Source organism: Amborella trichopoda, chromosome 9 (genome assembly GCF_054954075.1).
Source record: "Amborella trichopoda isolate Santa Cruz 75 chromosome 9, AtrichopodaSantaCruz75HAP2 v2.0, whole genome shotgun sequence".
NCBI lineage: Eukaryota > Viridiplantae > Streptophyta > Magnoliopsida > Amborellales > Amborellaceae > Amborella > Amborella trichopoda.
Window position 1 is genome coordinate 14,374,102 of NC_142344.1, and position 6,923 is coordinate 14,381,024.

Sequence of the window (6,923 nt, forward strand, 5' to 3'; positions counted from 1 at the left end):
ATGGTCCTGAACATGAAAATATCTTAGGATATTGATATTTTTGTCATGTAACATCTTCTTCCAAGAATTAACATTTTCATCCCCAACCTTACATGAAAAACTTGCTAGCTTCTTTTGTACAAAAATTGCTCGCATTAGGAAAGAAAGTTTATGCACTTTTTTGCAAATAACAAGAGTAGCTTGATGCTATTAAATTAAATAAAAACACCAACTAATTAAGACAAGAAATAAAAAGGACCTCTTCTATATAGTTAGATAAAGAATTATTCATACAATACTTCGTTGAAGTTAAATAAGGCATACTTCACAAACGTACATCTCATGATACGCAACAAAAAAAAAATCAATGCACAACATACTTGGATATGGTAGATACATATAAGAACAATATCTAAAAATAAGAATAATAGAGCAAATAATTTGACCAAACAATAATTTTATTAAGAAAAATAGAAAAACACTTCCCATATTTATCATAAAACATAATGTTATTAAAAAACCATAATTTTATCAAAAAATAATTTTACTAAGAAAAACTTCCCATATTCATCATAAAATATAATTTTATTAAAAACCATAATTTTATTAAAAAAATAATTTTGTTAAGCAAAATAGAAAAACAGTTCCCATATTCATCAAAAAACATAATTTTTTATTAAAAACATAATTTTATTCGAAAGATAATTTTATTAAGCAATATAGAAAAAAACTTCCCACATTGATAAAAAACATAATTTTACTAAGCAAAATGAATTTTTTTTTAGAAAAATCAATTTCTCAAAATGTGAGGGATAATTTGAAATTGAGATCACATTTGTAAAACTCTCTCTCTCTCTCTCTCTCTCTCTCTCTCTCTCTCTCTCTCTCTCTCTCTCTCTCTCTCTCTCTCTCTCTCTCTCTCTCTCTATGTGGCATCAGGCCAGATCGGGATCAACCAATGACAGATCTCAAGTTAGTCGGCCGATTTTTTAAAAATCACCTGATCTCTTAAAGGCTCTTTCTATAATTCCAAAAACCTTGATAGTAAATGAAAAAGGAACAACAAAAAAAAAAAAAAAAAAAGACAAAGAGAAGAACCAAGCACATACAAGACAATGGTGCAATGTTATATTGAACAAAAGGCAATCAAAATTTTTGCATGCACTTAAAAAAACAAAATGTCACATTTCCATCATTACAAATATAACTATATCATGCACTTAAAAAAACATAATTAAAAAAAATCAAGCAAAAAATCGAGCAAATTTATCATGCACTTATCAAAAAGAAGAATCAATTTCATCAAAAAATAATTTTATCAAAAAGAATAATTTCATTAAGGAAAATAGAAAAACACTTCTCATATTCATCAAAAATGTAATTTTATTAAAAAATCATACTTCTATTAAAAATAATTTTATTAAGCAAAATAGAAAAAAACTTCCCATATTCATCAAAAAAACGTAATTTTATTAAAAATAATAATTCTATTAAAAATAATGTTATTAAGAAAAATCGAAAAACACTTCCTCTATTAATCAAAAAACATAATTTTAGTAAACAAAATATTTTTTTTTTAAAAAATCCATTTTTCAAAAACCCCAAAAATTAAGCAACAATTCGAACAAAAAAACGACCCTCAAAGTTTGGATAATCGAACAAAGAAACATACATGTGAAATGCTTGAAAAACTCATAACAAAACATGTCCCCGGAAGTGTTAATAGACAATTCTAAGGGAATTTTTTTATATGAAAAGACTACACAACTCCAACTTTTCTTTTTATTGAAGTGGAAAAATATACGTACTATGAAGATTTTATCAAAGGAGAGTGCTACAACTAAAGAAGAGGAAGTCAATGTTCTAAAATGCCGCGGCATTGTTTGGGTGAAAACAAACCCCTCAAAAATCAGTATTTGAGTAATTTTTCGACATAAAAAGGGGAGAAAGGTTTGGGAAAATCTAATCTACCCAAACCTCATTAATGCATGACATTAATCTAACAACATACATCTTTGGAAGAATTTTGATATTGCAATTTTATTATTGGTAGGAATCGAACTAGAAATAGCACTACAAAACGTTAACTGTTAACCACTCAAGCTCAAGCCCAACTCCAATCCAAACTAACCAACCAAAGTTAGTCCCACACCATTTGTGCTCAGTACTTACCCCTACCATCTCATACGCTTACCCTCAAACTCCTCCCTAAAAAAAAAAAAAAGAACCAAAAAAAAAAATTCCCACATCATCTATGCTCATTTTGTGTTCCTACCGATCCATGTAAGTGGAATAAACAAAGTTGAGACTAAACCTACATTTTGTTGTCTACAACAAACTTGGTGGCGACCACGCCATCATCAATGTAGCCCAAGATCCTCACCAGCTTACCCTTACACTCTTCCCTACAAATACCAAACCACCGCCGCAAATAGGTAATTACCCTCTTATATGAATTCAAAAAGAAAAAAACTAAAGAAAGGAGAAAACTTAAAAAACTATGTCATTACAATCAAGTAATTTTGGTTTTGGTTGCCCCCATTTTGTTTTACCACAAACAAGTTATTTCATGAAATTGGTGGCCTATTTAACATTTACAGGCATCGTCATATCTACAATAATCAAAGAAACCCCATTTCGTTTGTAAATCCACTTGCTGTACCCGTATTCCTCTCTCGCGACGTCATCCGACCTAGTCAGTGGGAGGGAGCTCTTTCGGGTTTAAATCCTCCACTTAAGAAGGAAATGTAATTAAAAGCGATGATGTATAAGGCCTTCTTGTTGATTGCTGGGGTTTTACTGAATTTTTTATGATGATTTATTGCATGGCAATATCACTCGGGGAATCATAGGACCAACGGAGCGGAAGCATTCGGATCCTACAGCACCACTTAGGCCTAGTGGTCAGATCCTATTGCATGCACCTATGATGGTCCACTGTTAACTGACCAAGAAGTTACGATTTCGTTCGGCTGGGTCAAAGATTGGAGTCAGTCCCTTTCCTAAGTGGACGGCCAAATGGAGTACCCATAGAAGTTAGCGATAACGTTGTCTGAAAGTAAGTTTGATTAGCTTCGCCTATGAAAAATTCTATCAATCCTCACCGAAGTTCATCCTACGCTCTGTCGATCTTACTGCCTTAGCGCTGTGCTATCATATAAGTAATGGAGTTCGTCATTTATTTTGGACTTTTTATTTAAATTTACGTCGCCTACTGCAATTGAATTTCATTATTCATTTTTCTATGCCCGGACCAGAAGTTAGTCTTGTCTTTTCACGAACAACTAATTGCGCGCGTAGTGTATAGTCAATCTAAGAAGAAGAATGGACCCTCCGGAACAGGAGAGTCACTAGAATGTTCGGTTCGAGTCCATTACCCATTCATAAGGTTAGCCTGTAAGGGCAGTCCTTTTAAGGATAGATTTGGGCGGCTTTCTACATTGATACGAGTCGTGTTCAGTTCCGTTCGTGGCCATAGTAACTAACCTGCAGGAGCACTAAAGAATTCTAGTAACCACCTCCTATCTCTTGCAATGGACCTAGAGGACGAAACTGGCGTTGGTAGTTCCGCCATGTGATAAATCCCTCTGTAGTTGCGCTTCCTCTGTAGCGTTACAAGACGTAGCCATTAACACCCGGTCCACCTCTCTGTCTCCCTCCCTCATAGTTTTTATGTTTGTACTGTCTCCTACAAAGGAAGATGCTTCTCTGTTATCTCTCTCTAAAAACACCAAGACCCAATTCCTTACTTTTCTATCACTTCCACTCACAAACCCAAATCCCCTAGGTAGACCTTATCTGCTCAAAGCTACAAGAAAATATGGGTTTCACATCCATTAAAAAACAATAGGAAATAATCGTTAATATACTTATATTTTAATAAAATAAAATAAAAAAACTTTTGAATTTTCAAAATCTCGCCTAATCATTTTTCCCAATTTTTGGATTTTTTGGATGAAAATAACGTTCACGCTAGTCTTTTTACCATAACATTACGGTTATTTAAAACACCGTGATATTGCCTAATATTCAGTACAAAAGATTTTCTACTCTCTCGGAAGTCTATTATTTGTTTACTTTGTCGACAAAATCCATGCTAACTGTATTTTTCAAATCTCTAATTTTTAGGATATAATATCTACTTAATTTTTATATGGTTCTCAAAATTTTAGTACAAAAACATACTTAAATAAGTGATTTTGAATGAGAGAGTAGATCCACATCGTGCTCCAATAAAAACATGAATTTTTTGAAAAATACAGCTCTTAGCAACTCTCTCTATGGAAAGTGTTGAGCACAACACAAAATCACAGCTTCTATTCACCAGTAGCAATGTCAGGTATCTATCGGAAAAAAAAAAAAAAACAAACTCACTAAATCACTTTAACCATTCCGAAATCTCTCTCTTAAAGGGAGCAGAAATTTTCCAATTTCTCTAAGAGGCTTGTATTTTCATTTTTCTCTCTCCAAAATGGGGGAGGAAATCCGCACACCCTGTTTTCATCTCTCTCTATCATCTCAACTGCTCTCTCTCCCCCAAATTAATTTTCCTGCTTCCTTTATTTCTTTGAATTTTTCCTTTTTTTTACTAGTTGTTTTTTTAGGGCCAGTACACTGTTTGGACGATTCTGCTCAGGCAGGGGCTGAGTTCTGAGCCTTAACCGAGTATTGTGACCTTGGATCTAAGTCTGTAACATGAGTTGCTACAGATTTAGCTGTCTTTGTTCCCTCGTGCATGTTTGGCATCAAACTTCAACTAATACAGCTTCTTGTTGTGATGCAGTTCAGACTACAGCATGATTGTGAAACATATAATGTTCATGTTAAATCTCAACTGTGATCAATTGATTTCATAGTCAAATGATTGAAAGAGTATGGCTTTTTTTCTTCTCTCTTTTTCTTTATTCTTATACCTTTCGATTAACCAAAGAGCACTTTCGGATGGGGTAATTATGAAAACATAAAAAAAAAACAATAAAGGTATAATATGAAAGTCCTCTGTAATTCAAGTCCCCTAAAAACATTAGTTGGGTTTATTTAGAGAGAGAGATTTCATAGTGGATCAAGTGATTTCGTGAGTTTGTTTCTTTTGTTCAAATAGATACCTGATATTGCTACTGGTGCATGGAGGCTGTGATTTTTTTTGTTGCGGTCTTCACTCAATGCTCAATTCAGAGTTCTAAAAAAATCCATGTTTTAATGGGGACACGATGTGGATCTACTCCCTCGCTCAAAAACACTTATTTAAGAGTGTTTTTATTCTAAAATTTTGAGAATTATATAAAAATTAAGTAGATATTATATCCTAAAAATTTTAAATTTGAAAAATACAGCTAGCATGGATTTTTGTCGATGGAGTAAATAGATAGCAAACTCATAAAAAAATCTATTGTCTTGGGCAATATTACGGTAATTAAATTACCGTAATACTACAGGGTTGGTTTGGGTACCTGGAAATCTATTACATGACAATCAATTATGGAGAAATATGACATTTCCACCGTTTGGATATACTTCATAGTAAAGAAATAGAAAGAGATTACTTGAGATTTTTTCAAAAATCATCAAACAAATTAAGCGCGGTGAAAAATGAAAAATCTATTAGACGCTTGACAGATAATCTTTAGAAATCTCTCGCATGTCTCTCTACCTATTTCAACTTAATAAATGCCAACCGACCTACTCCCTCCCTCTCTAAGCCCGATCCCTCTCTCTTAAACCCTAATAACTAGTTTTCATATGTTGCTCCCTCTCTTTAAGCCCCTTTTTTTCATCTGTATTTTTTTTTTTTTTTTTTTTTTTTTTTTTAAGGCATTTTTTTAGCCCTTTTATCTTTGAGCCACTTCCTAATATTTTTTTAAACCCCTTCCTCTTTCATCTGTACTATTTCCATTCTCCCTCTATTTTTAGCATATCCATTCTCTTTAGTATATCTAATCAATGAGAAATTCTGTTTTTAGCATATCCATTCTCTTTAGCATATCTAATCAATGTGAAATTTTGTTTGTAGCATATCCATTCTCTTTAGCATATCTAATTAATGAGAAATTTTGTTTTTAGCATATCCATTCTCTTTAGAATATCTAATCAATGAGAAATTAGATAGCACAATTATAATAAAAAATTTCACCCAACACAAGAAATTACACAATACAATTATAATAAAAAAATTTCACCCAACATAATCCTCATAAGAGATGAATAAAAGCTCAATTGAAATAAGATACCTCTTTAGTTTCCTCTAATACCTCACCAATTACCAAACCTTCTAGTTTACTAATCAAACTTTTGGCCACTTTTTAACTTGTATCATAAAGATTTTTAATTTAGTATCATAAATTTATTACTTATTTGAAATTATATAGATGGACATTTCAAAGATTTCTATAAAAAATAAATAAAAAAAAAGGCTATCTTAATAAAAACATGTTATTTCAATCATATTATTCTAATGACTTATCATGTTGAAGCCAAAATCTAATCATGTTAGAAGACATGTGATTCCATGTAAGTGCCAAAGGCATGCAAAATAAGTAAGAAATTATGTGATGATGACTTTAAAATGATACAAGTTATTATTACAAAATCTTTTTGGAATGGTGATGATGTTTTTATTAAAAAATCTTTTTGGAATAATGTGATGATGATATTAATCCGCATTCAGTGGAATTTTGTGACAAAAAAGGAAAGAAATGATAGTTTATAGGCCAGAAATGATAGTTTAAGGTATTTTAATTATCGTAATACTCCTTCAACTTATTACGGTATTTAAATTACCATAATATTCTTTACCGTAGAAAGACTACCATGAAGGTTATTTTCATCCAAAAAAGCCGAACTTTGGGAAAAAGGATGTAGGCGAGGTTTTGTAAAGTTTGGTTTTTTTTTTTTCGATGTTATTAAAATATAGGTATATTAGCGATAATTACCAAAAAAACATCCAT